Here is a 24434-nt window from a genome sequence, read left to right as displayed (position 1 = left end):
TAGAGCATAGGGATGGTGTGCTGGGGCGACCGAGATTCGGTCCAAACGTCGAGCTCGTAATTCTTTTTTCTTTCTTTTGTATGAGCTATTCGGCAGAACAGCAGCACCCAGGAGCCGAGGTCAGGAAAATCCGGGTAGGCTTGGCAGGGAAGCTTCGCCTTAAAACGGAGCTCGGCTGCATGTATGCCGGCGTGAGACACGCGCTCAGGTCGCGGTGTAACTGCCCGGCGGCAATTGAATCGGGGACGGCGACGACGCTGAGTGCCGGGTGCGCGCGTGAAAGAGAAGCAGGATCCGCGACCTTCGCGCCTGCAGGGTGCCCATCAGCGGGTGACGGGTTACGCCCACCACCCCACCCACCTCTCCTCCGAGCAGCAGCGCCCGCAGAGATCGTGGCCGCGTCTATACGCGTTAGAGAGAGAGAGAGAGAGTGTGTGCCGAATGTCCGGCAGCGCATCTCGTTTTCGGCGGTGCTCCTCGGGTGTATATAAATTAAAGCCCCCCACCGTAACCGTCCTCGGTTTTTGAACGGGGCAATCTCGAGGTTACACGCGGCAGTGCCGGGTCTGCTTGCGCAGCAGCCAAGGGGAAACGAGCGACTGTACCATTTCGCTGAATAGAGGGGAGGAGAATGGAAAACAAAATGTGGAAGCACATTTTTGTTGCTATTATTATTATTATTATTATTATTATTATTATTATTATTATTATTATTATTATTATTATTATTATTATTATTATTATTATTATTAAAGACAGTGCCTTGAGTTGTGGAAGCCCTTCTTGCCTTCCGTGCCTGACACTTTTCACAGCCGTGCTCGCACAGTTGAGAATCGGTCATTAGGCGCGGGACATTTTAAGGACACCTTAATTTATCGATCCTGTAGTGTTTCGCAGACATCTTACACCTGAGGCGATGCACATTCCTGACGCGACACCTTACACCTTACACGAGACCTTCCGAGACAGTTCACATGACCCCTTACAGTAACAAACCGGCTGGGTTGTTGTTGTTGTTGTTGTTGTTGTTGTTGTTGTTGTTGTTGTTGTTGTTGTTGTTGTTGTTGTTGTTGTTGTTGTTGTTGTTGTTGTTGTTGTTGTTGTTGTTGTTGTTGTTGTAAAGAGTTAGGGGCGCGATATTATGCGTATGGGAGCGCGCCTGACTGTCACGATAAGTCTATTTGCCCCGCAAGACCCGTGCACCTGCTGCGCTTCAAGCTGATTGCCGCATTGTCTGCACGGATAACACGAATAGCCACGGGGAGGCTAAAACTCCCTAATATCTTGTTACCAAAAAGAGCATACCCGCAAGTTTTGATTTTGTCTGTCTCAAACGAGAAGCGGTTACCGAAACATAAATTCCAAGGTAAATACCTGTCCATGACACACCAATCAATGAGCATGCGAATGTAAGAACGCCATAACGCAGGAGAAACCGAGTGTCCCTACGCATAGTGACACATTAGCCTGGTAAATCAGCGACGGATTTCGGCAGACAGGCGGCGTTTTGAATTTGGTTCAATTGGAATGTATGTCTTAAGTGTTCCTACCTCTTTTTTTTTTCATTGAACGGACGCAGCTATCCTTGTCCGTAACAAAAATGGAGCACCGTTTCTCTCTCTCTCTCTTTCCTCTTCCCCTGCTCGAAGAACCAATAGTTGCCAAGGTGTAAGGCAGAAGAAAACAGATGTACACACAGTTTGACGGCCAATAGGCACCTGCCAAGGAGAAGAGAAGAGAGGGGGGAGGGAGGCGAAGAAACGGCACCCGGATTCAAGGGGGCAAACCGCATCCATCCATCCATACACGCTCGTGCCGGAACCATCCATCTAGGAGCAAAGAAAAGAAGTACGTTGAAAACGACCGGTGCCTCGCGTTGATACGTATATATACACGCATGCGCAACGGCAGTGGACGATCGGCGAGACGGAAATGAGCAGCGGCAGCAGCAGCAGCAGCAAAGGCAGCCTCGTCGCAACAGTCATTACTGACCGGGCCCGAAGCACGCCATGCAAGGGGCCTTGTTTTTCCTTTAGCTCCGATTTACCCACACGTCAGTTATATCGTTAACCCGTCTTTTCTCTGGGCGCTGATAAATTATAGCGGGATCATTTATAACCTGGGATGTCCCGATAAACGAGTCCGAACGGCTTCACTCCCATCCCAGCCACCATCCGCGGCCATCTCTCGTTCCGCCCTGAAGCGTCGTGATTCTTGGGCGTTGCTTATCTCACGTCTAGTTTGTGCTGTGCCGCGCTTCTTCTCTCTCTCTCTCTGTCTCTCTCTCTCTGTCGCGTGTCACTTAAACTCGGCGCCATACTGAATCGGTTTGCGAACTTTCCGGACAACTTTCTATTAGTGACGGCCCTGCCCCAGCTTCAAACTTTTCTTCTTCTTCCTGCGCGCGTGAGGTTTCCTTACGTGACTCCGATCGTAAAACGAAGAAGAAAGAGGGAGAAAGAAAACGAGCTTAATTGTGGCCCTTGATGGGCTTCTGCTCTGTCTTTGAGGTTGACGCGTCCGAGTTCATTAGCGGCGATAACGCTATACTCGGCAAACAGATAAATGACGTTTCAGTAAATCACGATCCGGCTTGTCGCGGGACGTTACTCTGACCGTGTTGGGACTAAATTCGCTGCCTCTTCTCTTATGAAGCTATCGCCCAACTCCCGCCAATCATCCCTCGCGCACTCTTTTTCCCCTTCCTAGGTGGAAAACTTCGCATCTTAATGATTCAAGTGTCTGCGAAGGTGTGGTCCTGTTATTCCTTATGAATAAAGGGCGTGACAGGAAGAGAATAAAAAGGTGTCAGCATTCTCATGGAAATCAGTGCGCTGGCGCACCTGTTATATGTATTACAGTTCGGCGCCAGTGAAACACGGCCATATGTCCGCTACATTCGTTCGCGCACGAAACGTTGGCGGCACTAAGAGCCTCGGGGTCAAGCGACGTGCTGTGCCCGATGAAATGTGCGTACATATTTACGTGACAACTCCTAATCCCTCTGCATCAGCGAGTTAGTGAGCTTTCTGTAATCCAGGTAACGGTTTTGCGCATATTTGACCCTTCTCTCTGCGGTACCTGCTTAGAGAGACAGAATGTCGACATTGTGGATGGGTAACCTCGAACAAGACGATATCTCCTATTTCTAAGTGCGCCGTGTACAACGAAAAAAGCAGACAGATGTAAGCACCTTTTTAGACTCGCAAGCATGAGCGCGAAAAAAAGCAAGAAACCTCCACAACTCACAATGGCAGGCATTCGCAAGCATCCCCCCCCCCTTGTTTTTTGCATTTACGTTTAATTTCGTCTGCCTCTTTTCATGCCGTCTGTTACTCGTTTTACTTTAACAGCAAGAGCAAATGTATCGTCAGTGTGGTAACACGAGAGTCGGCGGGACTTCCCGTTCAGTCGTCCGAGAGGCATATGCGCTTTTCGCTGCGCGCCTTTTGTTGCGAACGTCCCAACAAACCTTCCACCGCCCCTCCCTCCTTCGCTCTTCTGTACTATAATGCGCAGGACTAGAGAATGGAAAGTTGGGTGGGATCAGCTGACTGCGTAGATAAGAGGGCGAATGTCGAAAACAGACGAGTGGCAGACGTATTTCAGTGTTCCGGCATAACAGGAAGAGACAGGCAGAGATGGCGCGAAATGGTACACGCCCAACACTAAATAAACGGTGGCGGCGGGTAGGGGGGTGTGGCGCTTTAACTTTGGTATCACGTGGGAAACTGCATGCACCTTCGCGCGAAAAATAGCGCACGAGCGTTGCGCAGAGAGTCAGGTGACTTCTGTTAACGGAATCGTTACAGTGGGCCTACTTACCTGTTAGCCTCTGAATTCCCCTACCCGCATAAAACCACAGTAGCTTTACCTGTATACTTCTTTTGGTTTCTAAAGCTGGCCCTCTCGCCTGTTTGCTTGAAAGGTACGCGGTACGAGTGAGGCATAACCACGGACGAAACGTCTGTCTGGAAGCTAAGTATTTTCCTTTCACAAACACAAAACCCCACGCGGCGAGCAAACAAAACACAAGCGCTTGCGCACTTCATAGGTTGTTTGCAAAAGCCATTCGCACCATAATGCCGGTAAAACACCGAACGGGAAACGCTCGTCATCTTTGCGCTTGCACTTCGAGTATAGAGTCGAGAGTTTCCTCATGCAGAATACAGAAACAACAAAGACCAACAACCGAAGACCGTGTTGACCGCTGGGAGAAAAATGGAACCACTTGCGACGTCTTTGCACGATGCTACAGAGGAAGAGAATATAACGTAAACCCTCCTACCGCACAAGATACGGCACAAATAAGTAGAAGAGTCTGTGCCAGTTCTTGAGACTACGCGAGGTGAGAAGGGGAGCGTGCATGACGCCGCTACGCAGACGACGCTCCTTCTCTCCCCACTCAACCCCTCTAAGGCAGGTGCATCCACTATCCGAACGGGGTCCCTGTTTGCGCATTCGGACCCGCCGGCACTCGCATAGGGAAAACGGGAAGCGCTGCTGGTTTTGCAGAGCAGGTACGAATCGTAGCTACTGACTGAGACCATAAAGTATGCTGTGAAACGCTATGCTTTAAAAAGAGCGAGAGAGAGGATCGTAACTCAACTTCAGTACGATTCGCAATCGTACACAATTTGTGATACTCGTCCTGGTTTACAAATTTGTTAGACATGGGAATGGAGTCGTAGCGTTCCGTTTCGATGCCTTCCGCTTCACTGCGCTGTGCTCACATTTGCACAAACCATCGGGTTGTTTTCGGTGTACGCTTGAGATTCCCACCATCGGCGGTTTTCAAACAGATGCCCTGGACGGAGACCGATTTGGTCCACTTTTGTAGCCTGAAAAAATATTGCGGGCAAGAGAAACAGCATCGAGTAGCATGCAGTAGAGCGCCAAAGCAGACGACCACATATTTTCGAAAAAAATTTTCCCATGAGCTAATCACAACTACACAAATCAATTTTGCAGAAGATGCAAAACAAAGCGTATAGATCTATGCTTGGCCCACGAGGCATATTTCTTTTATTTAACAACGTAAAAGAGACCTCCCGCAAGTTCGACCAACTTGAAAACGCGTTTCATTTTTTGTTCAGCATAATGTATACCAGTGCGAGACGCGACCGGAAGTTTCTTAGGGCAACAAGCTCGCTGCATTAGCGCAAACCGTCTTCATCGTGGCTATACTCGGAGACAACTTTTCTTGGCAGTGCAGGGAAAGCTATGGGACCGAAGCGTAGAGTCGCCTTAGGCGCCAAGAAAAAGCTCTTTAATTTCATTAATAACTTTCACATTTCCCCAGCTCAAGTAAATTCTACTTTATTTAGTACCATGTTAACAATGCTATGAGAAGCCGTACATGGTAAACTATAACTATTGTGCTCTTTAAAAAAGAATTCCTTGCATTTATTTATTTTTAAAGCGAAAGCTTCACTAACCGCGTCGAGGCGAGCTTCGCCGTCGCCAGCAATTTGACTTTCATTTGACCGCAGCCGCGCCGTACGTAGCCTTGGCAACGCATCACGTGACTCGTGCCGCCGGCTTGGCGCATGCGCTCTCCGCAGCTAGGTCGCCACCAGACCACGTGACTTGCCGTGCGCCTGGCTCAAAGGAGCGCCGCGCTCGCCTAGTAAGTGCAAACGTGGCCATGGATGAGAGCTAAGCCGGGCCGTCTTCTCTGAGCGTTGCACGGGAGCGGGAGGCTTTGAGCCGTCGTCGCCAAGCGGCGTCTGACCACCCCGCAGATATAGCCCGGCGAGCTGCTTCACTGGAAAGGGTCCGCAATGCAACAGGCGTCGCACTGTCGAGATCGATGTAGCGCCCGCGCTCACGCCCTGTCCGTTTGCGCTTCGACGATGCGCATGTTCGCGGCGTCTCTTTGCATGTATAGCACTTGCGCTTTTTTTTTTGTGTGGCACAACAGGCGTCGCACCGTCGAACGATGCGTGTTTAGCCACCGACCTAGGCGCTGCCGTAATACGGGACTAGGTTAACCAAGTGAAACCAAGACTTAACCAGGCTAGACCGAGCTTTCGCTTTGCGAATCCGGGGTTAGCTGAGCTAAGCCGCAGCCAATTTTTTTTTTATTTTGCTCGGATCCCACAACGCTTTCTGAGCACCTGTTCTGTACAGTAAACAGGGTGCAGGCTCACGCCCAACGGAGCTGAGGAGCGCGTTTGTAGACACATGTGATCAAAAAAAAAAAATAATTTGGTGACAACTTAGTTCTCAGAAACATATGAGACCTAGATATGGCATTTATAACGGTAAAATCAATATTTTCGTCAAAATTTATTGAACACTTAAGGCTATATCGGAGATGTGAAGACGGGCAACGGGCGCACACAGCTTGTAAAGTGTACCTAAACTGGCACCGAAAGCAGCTGCTAGATGCCGGACTACTTGGCGGAGTAACACGATTGTGCAAATCTCCGCCCCCTCTAGCCTTCACTTCACTGCCAAGACAAGTTGTCCGGAGACGCATTACTTACGGCGTAACAAAGGACTGGTTAGAAACAAAAAAAAAACAGACAAGGTGAAGCACGTCGTTTTGTTCCTGGACAAACCTTTGTTACGCCATAGGTAGCGCGTCTAGCCACGGTGTCTCACCGGTTAGCCCCCGTCTCAGCAATACGTACTGTGTTTACTTCGACAATATCCCAGCTCGTCTCCGCTATGCCTCGTTTACATGCTTCTTCTTTATGTGCAACGTCTCTGACAAGCAACTCTTGCCGCAGCACTGTCCCGCGACTGGGAAGTGCCGTCATCAATAGCATTCAGAAATAAGTGGCGCATTGCCCGGTCGCTGCGGCACGATGCCTTAGATCGCCCTTGAACATGTGGTTACCCGATGGTGCACTCGACTACAAGACGATCCTTGAGGCAATCCGAATAATAACGTATGCATGACTTCATTTAGGTCATAACACCAAACAAGCCTGCTAAACTAAGGTATTGTAACAGAAGCGGGCTTCTCCTGTCAAAGACTCTTATTGTAGAAAAGCCAGCTCTAACGACCGCCTTTCATAAATTTTGTAGGCGTGATCCGTCTTTTTTTTTTTTTTTAGGCGCTTCCCCCCATAACAAATGTGCACGTTGTCGCCTACAATAATGCGAAATAAAAGGAGGCCTGTGCGAAATGCCCATTCAACAATGCTGCCCACGTGACAAGAGTTTCGGTGCCCGCATCGTTTGCGGCACTTGGTACCAGACAGTACATTCACTCCTTCCCAGTCATGCTCCGTTGTCACTGCAGTGGGAAAAAGAAAAAAGAGAGACATATTGTGACAACCGCTCGTATACTAAAGCCTTTAGTGTCACCCAAGACGACAAATGCTAAGCCGACAACAATGATGGCACGACGACGTTGTGACAACGATGGCAATGCCGACGATGTCGCGACGGCTTGCACGTCGATGGCCAAAAATAAAACCATGGGTGTGGACTAATGAAGTTTTCCGACTTTTACTAAGAATAAATTATTATTATTATTATTATTATTATTATTATTATTATTATTATTATTATTATTATTATTATTATTATTATTATTATTATTATTTATTGGCATCTCCTTTGAAAGGCGGCGGTGACAAATAGTCACCTAGCCTGTTTGATTTAATCAGGTATGCTGTACATATTTTTCATCCTATCATTTTTATATACATCTTAATCTTTACCTTGTACCACTACCTATGCCGGTACATGATCCGGTCCTATCCATCTCTTCCCTGTTTTTTTTTTTTTTTCACCAATACTCTTGCGGCTAGGGCGGCGTTCAGGGCATAGAATCCACCAAGCCCATCGACCACTACGTTAGGTCGTAGAAAATAAATAAAAGGGTTTGTTCAGCTTAGTTACGCGGCTCCGCCAGTGGGGAAGCCCACTCCATGCAGGAGTAAGTTTAACGTCTCAGTTCACATCAGGGCCCTCTGCCTCACTCTCGAAAAGTATCTGTTTTTAATACCGTCGTCTTCCCTAGGCGAGTCGACTAGGGAATCTGAAGACTGTCTAGCAGCAAATCATAATTGCTGACTCCGTTGCGATACCACGCCCATGCTCGCGACAACCCGCAGTAACCCCGTCTCCGAAGAGACTGACTGGTTTGGAATTTGTGGCAAGAAAGCAACCGGCGACACCCGGTTCGTCGTCGTTGTCCCCCTCCTTTTCATGCTTTGTTCAGGCTTCCAGGTAATGGTGGGGTGGGCGCCTTTCGTGAGACCCTTCAGCAGTCGGTGTCCACGCTGCGTTGATTTCTGGATAGGAGGGGTGGTCGTTTGCCACGTAGCAAACGTATAATTAACGCCTTTGTGGGGTTGAGACGTAACGATACTCCAAACGTCTCTTGCTAATCTGGACTGCTGACCGGTTGATGCCTCCGTCCACTTCAAATCCAAGCGCTTCTGGAAGCTGTACGTTTGTGTATTGGTCTCTCTGTGCTTCGTGGTCACTTTGCTCAGAATGTGCTGAGCCAGCTCCGCTTTCTTCTTTATTTTTTTTTTTTTACCCCGACGGACGCCGGCGTCACTCCTTCCCCTGGCGGAGAGTGGCGTCACCATGTATCAGGCCGCCGGCACCATGAGGCGTTCGCGATACCCGCGATCTTTGAGAAACTGCTCCTCCCGTCACCGCTGTATCGCGATTATTCGGTGGCCAAATAACCAAGATGTCCGGTATTGTTGCGTGGTGAACTGCCGGCAGCCCGTGCAGCCAGTGCTCCCCCGTATACAACACGCCAACGGAACCGCGCTGCCTAACGACTTCATCTGCTCCCGCCAGCGGCGCTGCTCAGCAGCGTCCGTAGCGCCGCCTAGCACCAGCTTGAAAAGTCTATACGACTGCAACTTTCGCGTGCAACATTAAAGCTCGTACACGGTACTGACGCTCATGTTAATATCATTCACTTAGAGAGAGTTTGCCGAGTTGTTTCGTGTTCATTGTCTTCTCATAACTCATGAACAATAGGAAAGAGGATAACCACGAGCTTCAGAGATTTCACACTTGTTCCAGCGGCATTCCTGACTTGCTGGACTGTAGTACCACGGCTAGAGGAATCGTCACAAGCGCATCAACGGTCGCGTTCCATGTAATGTAACGAACGCCAAGTAGAGGACGCTGACAATATGGGCGAATATGAAGTACTGAGAGCCCATTAAGGAGTATATATTATTTTAAAAAGTGCACCTTCAGTTATTCCTACACTACCTTCCTCCAGCCAGTTCAACCGGTACACCTCTCGCACTTGTGTGTTTTGCATAAACAATCGCCGCTCCTCGCGTTCATGTCGCGCGGCGACGCGCGCAGTGGAGGGCCGAGGCGTCGTGCAAGCAGTTGTCAGCGCGCACTGGCAGAGCGCGGTGCCGAACCGCGCGGGGGTCCCTCTTTCAACAGAGTTAATGGGTAGATCGCATGGCGGCGATACGGGGCCCCCATATCGGCGTCCATCTTTGACACGTTGTAGTAATTGCGGCCTGGACCCTGCCCGGCGGGGGCAAAGATATCTTTGTTTTGGGCGCTGTTGGCACCTCCCTGCAGGCCCCTAATGCACGCCGCGCGCGCACTGCCGGGGCGGGGCTCGCGCTCGGCGCGCCGTGATTTATCTCCCTCCCCCCCATTTCTACTACCCACTGTACACCTCGCCATCCACCCCGCGCGCGGCCCGGAGCACAGAAACAATGATGAATCTTATCGGACACCATCGCGCCTGCCTCGCCTGTCCGCGGACCACCGGCCAATCGGCGAGGCGGATGCGTTTGCACAGCGTCCTGCGGGGTCCTGAACGCGCGCCTGCGTCGACACCTTGCGTCGCCTTCTCGCTCGAGCCTGCCGGCGCTGTTGGCTACGGCCGCGGCTCCGGCAGGCAGGCCGGCGCGTCGTCTGGTCGTTCAACGAGAAAAAGCCGACTAGCGGCGGACGCACCGGCAGCAACAGAGGCAGCGGCGGCACCGCCACCAGGGCAAAGCGGCGTTGTTGCACACACACACACACAACGCCTAGCGTACAGCCGCCGCAGCCGCGCGCGAAGGGGGGGAATTAACCGTGATTAATGCCGGCTCGCAGCAACACCTCCCGGGCGTCTCGCAGCGTCCGGGAGAGGCGTGTCCGGCGGCCATTTGTGTGCCTTTTCAAAAGCGGCCGCGGCGGCGTGGCCCCCACGGCTGCTGATGTTGCCTGCTGCCTCCCCCCACCCCCTTTCTTTCTCGCTGCAGCAGCCGAGATTAAGGACGTCTTGGCAGGCCCCAGGGCGGCCTAGCTAGCTAGCCTAGCAGGCGGAGGAGCTCATTTCTTTTGTTGCACGCACGCTGCCGGGCGAGAGATTAATTAGAGGCGTAAAAGGCGCTTGTTTTGCTCTCCTAATGAGCCGCGGGGCACTCGTTTCTCCGGCGTTCCCTTCGTTCCGTTCTGGTTCTGCCTGCGTTTGTCCTTTTTTTTTTTTGCGTGCGTGTGTGTGTGTGCTGTCTGTTCTTTCCTCGCATCCCGCGCTCACCACTCCGGCGCGGGTCGTCGTGAGCACGCCGTTGTTCAACTTCGTGCCAGCACGGCTCTGGCCTGCTCTTTCTTTCTCTTCTCCCTCCTCCTCTCTCTCGAAAGGAAGAAGGCTGTGCTCATGAAGACGCAACATCAGCGGTGCAACCCGATATACGAGCCCGCGTGAGTGGCCTCAGTAACTTGCGCGGCTCGGAAGTGGGTTTCTTATTTATTCTTTTCGGGGCGGCGCGCTGCACCCTGCAAGCTTCCATTTGCAACAGTGCGCGCGGCACTCTTGTAAGAAGCGCACATTCAGAAATGTTCGCGAAAGCACTCGGGAATATTTGCAGCCGTAATCTCCGGGCGGGGCCTGCCGCACGTTGACTCAGGTGAAGGGAAGCCAAGATTCGGGGCCTCCTATACACGTATAGAAAAAAAAAAATATTGAAGGGCCCCCGTTATAAGCTCACGTAGCAGCAAGCGAAACCGTGTTGAACTTCATGGAATGTTTCTCTTTGCTTGTATGTTCAAATATTTATTTATCTTCCTTGATTCATCTGTCCATTTAGTTGCCGATTGTGTCGCTCGTTCAGAACCCAAATGCTGCGGATGTATGGAAAATTTTTGTTCAGTTTCATGTCTGTACCACCCGGCTAAAGCTGATCACTGGTCGGCGATTAAGTTTCTTATTAACACTGTAGGCGTTATAAAATCACCATCACCCTACCTCAGTTTGTCGCGGTGACTCGTTTAGTGACTCGCCCTGGGAAGCTACAGATACGTCCGTTAACCGGCACCAGCCTGCCACTGAAAAAAAAACATAAGAAAACTTAACACGTGGCACGTGAAGGACTGAGGCCTTTCTTTTAGGCTTTGAACTATTCGGAACGTTTGGGTGGGTGATCACAGCGCCGGCTGCAGGCCCAGGAAGGGACCAGTCAGTGACCACTTACTGAGTAGCGGTCATTGCTCACTGAATCATATATATGGTCATCAGTGATTGGTCAGTCCTATCAGCTATGGCGATAGTAAGTGAGCAGGCGTAACCCGGGTCTAAATCATCGACTTGAGGCCTCCATAGTTCTTACATGCGAAATGTTTGGGCTGAGAGAGGTATTGCCTTCGTGAAGAAAGCCAGCAGCAAGGCGAGCGGGGATGAAGCCGGGCCCAATAAGCCGTTTTATAACTAAAATTACCGACTTAGTCGTTAACTCACAGGGTTAAAAAAAAAATGTCACCGGGGATATAAGGGTCGGTGGACTTCGGTTTAATTTTGAACGCTTAACCTAACCTAAAGCTATATAGTACATGAGCGTATTACAAATGCGGCCTCCGCAACTCAACGCGCAGCATGCATGTGGTAGGCGATTGCCGTTGAGTCAGGATTGAAATTCCTTCCGTACTTTTTTTTTTTTTTTTGTCGTTGGGCAATAGTTAAACAACGTTGCAAGGCCACACAAAAAATATCGCGGCTCGCTTTCTGCTGTTCCCGCGTTTCGACTCACGTTTCCGACGACTCTCGCTTTAAGCGTTGCATCACTTTCTGGTCTAGCCCAGCTGAGCATTGAAAGCATCTCGCTGTGTCGCGATTGACTTTCATACATGTAGACGTGTACTCGACATTGGGGGTATTGCAAGCGAAATAATATTGCATTGGGTCGACAGGCGACCACTGTCGGGGAGTGCTGTTCACTGCGAGGCTTACAGCTAAATTGTTATTTGGAGTCCTTGCATGCCACGGGGTAAGACGAGCGGCTTTACAATATATATGTGCCGCCGTGTGATATGCGCGCGTATCAACTCTTTCACTCCTCATGCACCCTCATTCACCACTATGCTTTCGCTCCCTTTCCCCCATCTCTCAAGTGCAGATCAGCAGGCTGTGGTGCACCGGCTCAGGTTGGCGTCTCAGCCTTTCCCTCAAATTGATTATCCTCAAAGTCCTCTTCACTGTTGTCAACGTTGACAGAAAACGGCCGGCGCAAGAAAGAAAGAAGAAAAAAGATATACGATGTCGACATGTGCGTTCGGGACAGCAAATTGTGGTCGACTTTTGTCTCGCTGTGCGGTGTACGAAATGTCGGTGACGGGGGAGGGGCGCCACCTGCTGCCGTAGCAACTGGCCGCACTCCATATACGGGCACCGGATCTCGAACCTTCAACAGAGGTTCTCCTGCCTTCGCACCACTGGAAATACCATCAAACGTCGCAACTCGGCGAGCGGCATCGATCGAGACCAATTTGTCCAAGATCCGGTGAGATCCTCGCACCTTATTGGCTTTGAAAGTTTTAGACCACCGGAGCCTAACCGCCGCGCTAAGCCTTACCCGCGCTTCACCTCGCCAACCTAAACGCGGGCGCCGCGTCCTTGCCCACGCCAATTTTCGCGCCTGCTCCGCTCAGATGCAGACCGACGGCACCCTCGGCACCATGGACGCCGACGCTTCGTCTGGTCAGGCCGAGAAGGACACCAACTGGTTTCTCGTGGCTCGGAAGAAAGCTACTGCGAACCCGCCGCCTCCTCCGGCACCCCCAGCATCCCCCAGAACGAACACACGACTCCCGCCACTGCCTATTGACGACTGCAAGATTGTGTACCGCCCGAGAGACGGCCTGAACCTCGGCGCGTGGCCTCGTTCGTCTGTCGCCCGAGCCATCGGCAGAGCGGCGGGGCTGGACAGTGCCGTACTCAGAGAACTCATTATTCGCATTCGCACTGAGCAAAATCTCGCGATGCTTAACACACCGAACGAGAACCTCGCGGCAAGGCTTCAGCAAGTTCAATTCATCTGCATGGGCCTCACTCAACACGCCGTCCAAGCGTACGTAGTTGCCTCAGACAACTCCTGCAAGGGCGTAATCTCAGGCCTTGAACCCAACGCCACCACGACGACGCTGCTGGAAAACCTTCGTTGTTCAGAAACTCCTGCTTAACAAGCTTGCATGACGAGACCTACGAATACGGCCCTGATCACATCCTCCGGCACACATATACCCCACTACGTCCGTAGCAACGGAGCGCGGAACTCCACTGCCACATCTACCGACCACGCCAACAGGTGTGCAGCGTGTGCTTGTCGATGGGCCATCGGGTGGACGTTTGTGCCACGCCCGATAAACCCTGTTGCCCGGCATGTGCCATCTCAAGCCCACCGAAGAAACATGAGTGCCCACCTAACTGTATTCATTGCAACGGCGCTCATCCCGCCACTGACTATCATTGTCCATCGCCCCAACAACCGCCACACAAATCGCACGTGCTCCGTGAACAAACCAAACACAAGGAACAGCGTCCCCCGCCCGCTTCAGCGCAGGGCCCGCCTGGGATTACGACTGAACAGAGCGCTCAGCTCAGCAAAGTACCACCCAATCGGCAACGACACCAGGGGGCTCGGCTGAGAACCCCTGCACTTGAGGACGCAGCCGCACTCACGGCTAACCCGGGGATGGATAGCCGCCAAACTGACCGGAGTCGCTCCAAGGGCCGTTCCAAAGGTCAAACTCCCAGCAGCGGCCGTTCGAGAGACCGTGGCCGTAAAGGAAACTGATCCGCCAAGAAGGAGCAAGCGGTAAGCTGGGCAGCGCAATTTCCACCTTCTATCCCCCTCTCCACATCTCCACACCCCTTCCGTCACAGAACACTCTAAACCCACTCCGCGAATCACGATGACCGACAATGAACCGCGTCTTAACGACTCCGTGCAAATCTCTCGCACCGACTAGCGTACACAACAGGCACTGAACGAAATGGTCGTCTCTCTAAAGACAGAATTGGTTGCTATAATGCAGGCAGAAATGCAAGAAAATCAAGGAGGTCATTATGGGAAGTCGCAGCTCCGCTTCAACAGTTGACACAATAGGCCCTGCAACCCGCTGTCCAGCAGATAGTGGCCTATGTTAAACAACAGACAGCGGCTGCATCCGGCCAACTTTCAACCTCTCTGCCTTCATCCAAACGCTCCCCGTCCCCTTCACGTAAAGCACAAGGATCAGATCCTTACGTTCGCCCTGCCCGATTACCGTCCCCGGACCGAAAACCCGCCTCGCTGGCCCCGAAACACTCACTTCTCGACACCTCCCAGGCCGATGAGCGGCCACCCGAACAGTCCCCGTGTATAAACCAAACACGAATAATACCTGATCATGGCCAGAAACCATAAAGGAACACTCACTATACCCCTCTAACTCCTAATCGTGTGGCGAAGGAATTACAGGGGCTACCGCCGGAAACGCAGATCCCTTACGCTATTCATCGCCACTGTGGGGATGCGCGACTCTCACGCGTCCCCTGATATGTTGTTTTCCCGCATAGCTCCCGTCTCCTGTTTTACTTTCCCGGCTACAACCCTTTCTCGAAGACAGTCAATTCTTTCCGGATACACTTTTCGGCTACCTCCCTAACCTCTCTAACGTAGGACGTCTAGCTGCAGCTCAAGGAGGACGTAGTGGATGGCCTCACTGCCGCACAGGCCAAAGCTACTTTGGTCTTGGACCTCAGGGGGGCCTTCGACAACGTCTTCCACGACCTAATTCTCGGTAATCTGGCTTCTTCCCAGTGTGGCACACGCACCTACAACTACATCAGAGCTTTCCTTTCGGACCGCACATCCACTAGTGGCATAGCAGAGCTCCGGTTGAACGTCATCACACTCACAGGTAGAGGAACGCCACAGGGCTCGATCCCATGGCCAACCCTCTTCAACGTGGCCCCCCTTACTAGACCAGATACCCACCATCCGGCACGCTCTCTACGCCGACGATGTTACTGTCTGGGCAACCCAGGGATCCGACGGGGCCATCCAGGATGCTCTCCGGGAAGCTGTGCGTGTCGTGCAACACAATGGAGCCGCAGGCGGCTTTGCATGTGCAGCCGAAAAGTCCGAATTTCTCCTCATGCACAGGCGGCGGCGCAAAACCGACGAAGCTAGACGAAGCCCTCCTTATCGGGCGACAAGGAAAGGGCACGGCGGCGAGCCTTTCCTCCTCTCTGGCTTTTGCAATCCGGCGCAGCGCTGCTTGAAAGTATTGCGGACGCTCGCTGCGGAACGATTTGGAGATGTTTTAGATCGTACTTTGTGAAATTTACGCAATGTCCATTCATATAAGGTCGTCAGGGAAGCCTTTCGGTGCATCGGTAACTACAGTACGCGGAAATATCTCTTGGGGGCGCAAACATGTGACGCGCATTATCAGCCGCGGTGTGCGTATGTGTTGTGAACTATTTTGCGTATATCGGTTTTAATTCAACGAAGATAACCGGTGTGTGCATTACCAGCATGAAATGGCAACTCTACTCACTATCTTATCGCTTGTCGTAGGGACTAAAACATCTTACATAAGAGCGCTTGCTCGTGTACAGCCAACCTAAGGCAACTACGAAACATCTAAGCGGCAGACGCTATCAAATATTTGTGATACACCGGCATCGTTCTCACGCATTTTAAGTCTAGCAGGCTTGAAATCAGTATTGGCCTCGAGCTCCACCACTGGAAAAAGCTGGCGCCACCGTCGGCGTGACGTGCTATTAGGGATCACGTGGACATAGCGGCCGCGTCGGCTGCTTCGGGAGCGCCGAAGCGAGCTGGAAACGAGAGTTGTTCCCTCGTACGCTGCGGTCCTCATTTAGTGGCGATATTTTCCCGCTTCGAGTGTCTCCATTACAACGATTGAAAACACTACAATAGGTAGTGGCTGCCTTTGAAAGCGCGCAACATGATAGGCTACTGTTCAGTGCCGCAGTGCCGGATGTACGCAACGGAGCCCGGTGTCAGCCTTATTCATACGTAGCTGCAGGACAAGAAGCTGCGTAAAGCTTGGCTCGCGACACATAAAACCGGCAAACAGTCATCGGCTACAACTCGGGTATGCAGCAAGCACAGACGCGAGGAAGATTTCTGCTACGGCGCCGGGTCTGCGATGTTCGAAAAACGCGCACCGAGACGCTCGCCCGATTACGCTGCCCGACTAATGTCATGACGGTTTGGTCTATGAACTTGTCGATGCTATAATACTGGCAAGTTCACTGGAGTGGAAAGGGAGCGGTAAGAAGCACATTAAAAAAGAAAGCATGGCATATGGTCATGTTTGTGTTATGAAATTATGCACTTGATTAAAAAAAAAAAGATGCAGCGGGAAATCGCACGCCGAGAACACCGATAAACATATAGTGCGACGCAACTCGAGAAGTAATATTGAAACATTCAAGAATTTAGAAAAACAAAGATTGAATCGTCGCGACGGCACATCACAGTCCCCGTAGGCGTCGAAGTCTCTACAATGAAATTATTTTTGAACAGCTCTGATAGCGTCCACGCAACAATCGGTTGCGTGGGCGCTATCAGAGCTATTCCACGGTAAATATACCTGGTAGCGAAGCATCCATAGGAGCCCATACGTTCAAAACATGGCGGTCCATCGGCGGTCCATGGGGCTTCGCGCCATCTGTATGTGGTGGGAACACTTCCGGCGGAAGAAAAAATAATGTGACGCCATGTCCCTTAAAAGCAGAAGTGACGTCATTTTGTTTTCGAAGGCGTGAAATTTGTTTTGTTGTCCTGCCTTTGGAGCTATATATTCAAATGCCCCGCCATTCGACTTGATGGGCGTTTCGAGCTTTCAGCGTGGAAAGCGATGCAGGAAAAGGCCAGCCGTACGGTTGCCGGATTCGCATCCCTGCACAGAACATACTTTCTTTGGAGGCCGACGAAAGCTTTAGGTGTAGAGTGCTGATCCTATTGTCGGATGCCAAGCCCGTCGGCTAGCGCAGTCGCACGAAAACAACTACACAATTATCTGACGGTCGTACCTCACTACTTTTGACTGAACAGATTAAGAAGCGATGAAGCTACCCGCGTCACTAACTTCAGACAAACTTCGACAAGCAAGAAAGCACAAACTGTGAGGGGGCCGTATTTCAACAGGTGAAGTTTACGAGTGCGCTTTTCTGCCCATTTCAAGTCGTGCATTGCATTGCGAGTGATAGTGGCGTCAACGCCCCCTGTAGCGATGGGCGCTGAAAAGAAATGCATTTATTAATAATAATAAAATTAAATAAACTTGTATTTTCTTAACTCGTCACGAATATATAAAATTGACTAGGAATTTTATTTTCGTTGAATGAATCTAACTGCGTCTCGCTTGAATTAAAAACAAAACGCGTTTTTCTTTCCCAGTGTTTGTTCCCTCCAAACATAGTCGCGCTTCAATCACAGCTCCCATAACCCCCTATGCTGATGTCGGTGACAATCTGTACTGGACCGCTTTTCGTCTGAAGCTTCGCGACCTATTTGAATCGACCTTGGCTATTTTGATAGCGCCCACGAGCCCTGTGGCGCTATAACATGGTTGCTTGTATACTGTCAAATGCTCATATTCTGCGGCTTAAAGCGCATGGCGCGGTGCGAAAACGCGCACGCGGCGAAAGCGAACCATTGCGCAGACAAGCATGCAGACGCGCAGTCGGTCGCTGCGAAGCTGTGCGATCGCTGCATTGAGGCTTCATTCTATTACGCTCCATTTAGTTATGCAAACACTATAAGAACATATTTCACATAATTTGCTCTCAGCGTTTGCCTACCTTTCACGCAAGAAGCCGGTTCGGGAGACTTCATCGCGGCGACCGTGCACAGTGGCGTTCACTGTACGTATTCGGTAAAGAGATAGCGTCTGTAAACGATTGTGTGCTTTCAGTTTGCCCAAGATTATTTAGACAGTAAAAAACTTCCCTCGTTTCGAAAGTACTTACAGAAATGTCCGGGAGAGCTCCCGCGCGGTGTTTTCAGTGAGCGCTGACAGCAAAACCTCGCCGCGTGATCCCTCATACTACGCCAGCGAGGCGCTTCCGATAGATGGCGACTCCTTAACTCCTCGCCGCCAATATGTCTGCGCTAGCCTCCCTGCGTAAGGCCGATGGCCCTGCTCAACACAGCGTTGACTGCGGTTGGTGAACCAGCATGATACATATATAAGCAATGTACTTCGGCATTGCTTTTTTGCCCTGTAAAGCCGTAATATATGGCAGGGATCGCATAAAGAGAATGCGATAGCTATTTCTGAGGACAAAATTTTCGTAATACGTGCGAGTGCGTCGTAGAGAACGGAACGAACACAACCGAAAAAAGAAATCGGTTATCATCCTCTTTGTCGAAAAAGAAAGAGAAAACGGGCTAACGCCGCAATATGACCTCGCATAGTCACGCCGCACAACGTTTACAGATCTATAAAGGTTGATGCAGTATGCTTGGACCATGCGCTATATAGAATAAGGATATCTATAATCTAGCACCTGTCACGTTTTCCACGTAGAAGACACACTTCATACTATATAGACCGCACGAGCGCGAAAACAAACGCCAGAAACTACCGCCGAGCGTGGGCCTGCCATGCAAGACGGAGCGCTCGCCCAAGCCAGCAGGCCGACTGCCCATAGATGGCGCCACTGAGTAGCAATGTGGCGGCGCCCATGAAAAAACGGTGTATACATACCTGCCAGCCTGGTGACCTCGAAATTCGGGAAATTCACCGAGCGAAGAGGGGGGACAATAAAGGGGAAAAAATTCGCTTCTTTTTCCTGGGTCACCGCAATTTCAGATACAGCTCTGTATGACTGCCAGTACAGTTATGTCGTCTTGGTATCCGTCATGGAGGAAGGAAATTATGTGAGAGGCTCTGGCTACAATGTACTAGCAGTTCACTCTACCCTGGCTAGCTCGGATCAGTTGAACAGCGAAAGTCACGTGGTGTTTTTCGCAAATGCGCGCGGGGGCTGGTATTGTCGTAGCAACCGCGCTCCTGAAGCTCTCGCTGCTGCTCTCGGCCCCTGAAAAGTGAGATTTTTCAGTCCGTGTCTTTCTCACAGCACATTGTTTGCGAGACAAGCTGACTTTGGAGTGTGGTGTGCAAGCTTGGAAGTTGTGTTTTGAGTCTGTGAATGCAAGTGTCAGCCAGCAACAGACACACTCAAGCAATCACGGCGCGGGTCTTCGTCCTCTGTTTCAACGTGGCACGGAAAAACAGCAGCGCGTCTGCTTCACCAAAACTGTTACAGGAGTTTCGTAAGCTTTGTTCCCACGCATGTCGGCAGCACACACTTCCGACGGCTCGTAGCAATGCAAGTTCAAAGCTCGCGCGTATCTGCTCCGGCGAGCTGATTGGCGGCGCAAAGGCAGATGACACACCAACATGGCTGCACTTCCGGCTTCAAAAACGTAGCGTCAGCACCATTCCTACATTGTTCTTTCCTCCATGGTACCTACAGCGTACTAGAATAGGGTATGGGTACCCGTACTGTAACCGAACATTGCGCGCACGCTCGCGTATAGACCACAACGCCGCATGGGGGCGCTGCAGCGCCAGTAAAGAAACAATGTCTGGCTGTTATCTGTGGACAGGAAGGCAACAATTTAAGTTTGAAATTTAGTGTTAGAAAATCAGGTGTTATGGTCATCAATGAAAACAGTGAACAGACAGTGGCGATACAGGGCCAGGAAATACTTCGGGTAACAGAATATGAATACCTCGGTATATCGATAAACGAAGGCAATAGATATATGGAAACACAGGAAAAAAAATAAGTGAAAGGGAAGAGAAATGCAGTCATAGTGAAGCACAGAGCACTATGGGGATACAATAGGTACGAGGTCCTCCGAGGTATGTGGAAAGGTGTAATGGTTCCAGGACTTAATTTTGGAAGTGCGGTTGTTTGCTTTAAATCAGGGGTACAATCAGGACTCGACGGAAACCAAAGGTCAGTGAGTCGCCTCGCACTGGGCGCTCACGGGAAGACTACAAATGAAGCTGTGCAGGGTGATATGGGCTGGGCTAGTTTTGAAGCGAGGGAAGCTCACAGTAAAATTGAGTATGAAGAATGACTAAGGAATAGGGAAGAAAGTAAATAGGCTGGGAGAGTGTTGAGATACAGGAAAAACATTGATTCACAGTGGAGGAAATGAACTATGAAGCTTACCAGCAAGTATGTGGCCTGTAGGGTGGGCAACACAGCAACAAAGAAAGTTAGAGAGACTGAAGTAATCTCATGGGTGGAGGCAATGGAAAAGAAACCTGCCATGAGTAACTACTTGAGAGAAAAAAACGAAATCAGGAAAGAAACAACTTATGATAACTCAAAGGGAAGCTCATTACTTTTCGAAGTGAGATCGGGATGTCTTAGAACACGCACCTATAAAGCGAGATATAAGAAGGAAAGAGAAGGATGTGCTTGCTGCGGTAAAGCTAGGGAAACGATGAAGCACGTTTTATTAGAATGTGAAGATATCTGCAAAGCGGTCGATTTAGGCACCACTGGCCTCCTTGAAGCCCTTGGGTTCAGTGAGAGCAGGGGGAAAGTAAACATGTCCGCTATAAAGATTAGCAAGAGGCGATTAGAAAATTGGTGGAAGTAGGGAAACAACAAAAAACGGAGACATGCAAAAACAAAGTTCACAATAGGGGGTCAGAAAATTTGGTTATGAAAATTCGTGTTTTTTTTTTTCTTCCTTTCTTTTTAACCTAGATAGGCCATTAGGCAGTATAATAGCAAGAGCTTGGGGGGTGCAACCCACTGCCCTTTTCTAAAGGGGACGCTAATAACATCCATCCATCCATCCGGTTTTAAGTGCCGGTAAAACCCTAAACAATTCCTAGTTCTACCGCCTTCCACCACTTCACGCTCGTTTCTCCTAGCGCACGCTTGCCCCTCAATAGTGGCTCCCCCTTGTCAGATGCAGCATGGCAGACGACGCCACGCGTTAATGCAAGCGGGATGACAATTCTTTATTTATTTCCTATCGCAATGCACTTACATCCAAGAGCCTTATTTCAACCCTGGGAACAACGAAAAGTGGTAAGAATGAAATTTTAGGTGGGAAAGCATGCAAAAAAATGTGTGCTTTGGTGTCACAACAAGGGCAGCATGGGCTGTCGCGGCTAGGGTGGCATTCAAGGTAGGGAATCCACCAAGCCCATCTACTGCTACGTCAGGTTGTAGAAAATGAAGGAAAAGGGTTTATTTAGCTTAGCTACACAGCTCCAGTTACGGAAGTTCACTCCATGCAGGAGAAAGTTAAATGCCTCAGTTCACATCAGGACCCTCTGTCTCACTGCCCGAAGAGTCTCTGCTTTTACTACCATAGTCTTCCCTAGGCGAGTCGACTAGGGAGTCTGATGGCTGTCCAGCAGCAACTCATAATCCCCGACTCCGTTGCGATACCACGCCCACGCTCGCAACAACCCGCAGTAACTCCACGTCCAAAAAGACTGGTTTGGAATCTGTGGTAAGAAAGCAACCGGTGACACCCAGCTGGTCGTCGTCGTCCACCTCCTTTTCATCCTTTGTTCAGGCTTCCAGGTAATGGCTGGGTGAGCGACTTTCGTGGGACCCAGTCAGTGTCCAGGCTGCATTGACGTCTGGATGGGCACTGAGGGATGGCTGGTGGTTTGACTTGTCGCAAACATCTAACTGTGCCTCTCAGTTCGTTGTCGTAGTTCCCCTCCTTTTCATCCTTTGCTCATGCTTCCAGGTAATGGTGGGGTGGGCACCGTTATGCGAGACCCTTCAACGTGTCCACGTGGCATTCACGTCTGGATAGGTGCTGTGGATGGTGGTAGTTTGACACATGGCAAATGCTCAATTAACGCCTTTGTGATGTTGATACGTAACAGGGCACACACATTCACGTCTCTGTATGGGTTTTCGCCGAGTACGGTTTGTGAATCATCACAAGTAGCTGTGAAGCACGGCTGCCTCAAAGTTTTTATTTGAAATCGAAGCTACAAATCTGTTTTGAGTACCGCCTATAACTGCTCAGTTATACAGCTACATAAGTGAACGGAAGCGGTGACTGAAGCCACATCAGCCATTTGGGCATGATGGCTCTACCTAGAGCCTCGCAATTTATTACGCTGGCACGGACTATGTGCTTTGACTAGTAGCCTTAGAACATGCTGTGTACAGCGTCTGGCTCCGCTTGTAAATTTTGATCAAATGAGCAGCGTTTCCCACAAAATTTTCTACAATGAAACACCATTTTTTTGCTAAAGTATTATCGTGTGCATGTCTGACTTGTTTCTTGATTATTAGAACAGTTTAATTGACATTGCATTTTTTTCAATGGCTAAACACACATTTCAGTTTGAATATCACTCCATTTTCCTTATATAAAAAAGCATGTGGAAACTCCACTGGAGTTATCTAAGTATGTGTAAGCATACACCTAAATTTAAATTAACCCACCCACAAATTTCAGTTGGCCCACTCCTACTCTTAGCTTCCCCATGCGTTTTCTATGGAGCCATAGGTATTTTATTCTCTCTGATCATTTTAATAATTTTTTGTTTCCATTAATCTTTATCATTTATAAGCCTGCCAATCATCTATATATTTGCACTATTAAAACGATTAAATGTCTTAACTTCGTAAATTATGCATTTTTGTGCAGATACAAGACATTATACTTTTCACGTGACAGTTGTCACAGGAACACTGGAATTTAAATTCTGGCGTTTTACGTGCTGAAACCATAATCTGAATTTCAACAACCAGGGGTTTCTTTAACGAGCATCTAATGCACAGTATACCAGCATTTCTGCACTTTGACCACATCAAAGTACGGCCACATCAGACGCAATTCGATCTCGCGCTTAGCAGCGCAACGCTATAGCCACAAAGCCACGACGGCAGTTGCGAGAACTCTAGCCGCCTACCTCATTCTAGAAGTCTTTTTTGACGGCAGGCTGCAGAGTTAATAAATGTGGAAATGGATATGAACACTGAATCAGCACCAGTAAATTCACTGTACAAGAACGTGGTGCATGCTATCTTTGCACATAAAAAAAAAAAAAAAAAAAAAACTGGCGTTGGACTAGAAGTTTCTGGAGAAACTTCAAACATTAAAAAGCTCTAAATATCAATGAAACTACGGCTGGCAGATATGCGTGTTTCAACTAATTCCATTTTCAGTGGGCAATAAATAGGTATAACTGTGCTATCACGCTAGCCCTGGTGCTGCCGCAAAGACTATTGCAAGCACTCCAATGTACTGTTTAGTAGTTCGAGGTGTCCCCATTTGGGGACCACTAGCAGATTACACAGCAGAACGCAAACACGGCTATAGAAAGGCTAAATATTTACAAAAAATGCCCAGGAAAAAAGAAGAAAAGAAAGAAAAAGCCCCTCTCTTTGTCCAATAGTTTCTTGGGAAGTGTATGTACAAAACTAAAGAAATTATTAGTGAGAATAGCTACATGTTTCCTGTACACATCATGTTTGAACACAACGGTTTTGTCAAACTACTTTGTCGCACTCTAAACGACTAAATTTTTAGTTTATGTGAATGTTTGCATTTCGCAAACAATAATTGGTCCCATAGGGAATTGTGTCTCTAAGAGTACTTGCATTTAGCAAAATCTGATGCGTGTCAATTTCTTTTTGTGAATCAAAAGCTGCTTACAGACTGCTGTTGTATATGAAAACCAAAAGGCCCAGAAGAGGGCTCGGAGAAATAAACATACTAATAATGCTGCACCCTAGGGAAATAAATGTGTTACTATAAAAGGTGACAGGCGGCATTTTACAGAAAATATCGCTGTTTATTTGCAAAATAAACAGGCCCAAATAAAAGCAATAAGAAAAAGAATAGCCAATGAATAAATATGGAAATGGATATGAACACTGAATCAGCACCAGCAAATCTAATGTACAAGATCGTGGTGCATGCTATCTTGGCACAAAAGAAAGAAAAGACTGGTTCGAGTTTCTGGAGAAACTTCAAACCTGGAAAACTTTAAATATCAATGAAATTATGAAGTACATCATGATTGTGAATGCAAGCAATCCTTAATGAATCAAGAAAGACTACAAACAGCAGAACAGATAATAGATGAAAATTCATAAGGTTATATAACTTAGAATGCGATATCTGTGTGGTCAAATGATGCTCAAATTGGCCATCTTTTTTATGAAATACACAAAG

The sequence above is a fragment of the Dermacentor variabilis genome, chromosome 6 (genome assembly GCF_050947875.1).
Source record: "Dermacentor variabilis isolate Ectoservices chromosome 6, ASM5094787v1, whole genome shotgun sequence".
In the NCBI taxonomy this organism is placed as follows: domain Eukaryota; kingdom Metazoa; phylum Arthropoda; class Arachnida; order Ixodida; family Ixodidae; genus Dermacentor; species Dermacentor variabilis.
Note: the sequence above shows the minus strand (reverse complement) of the source record.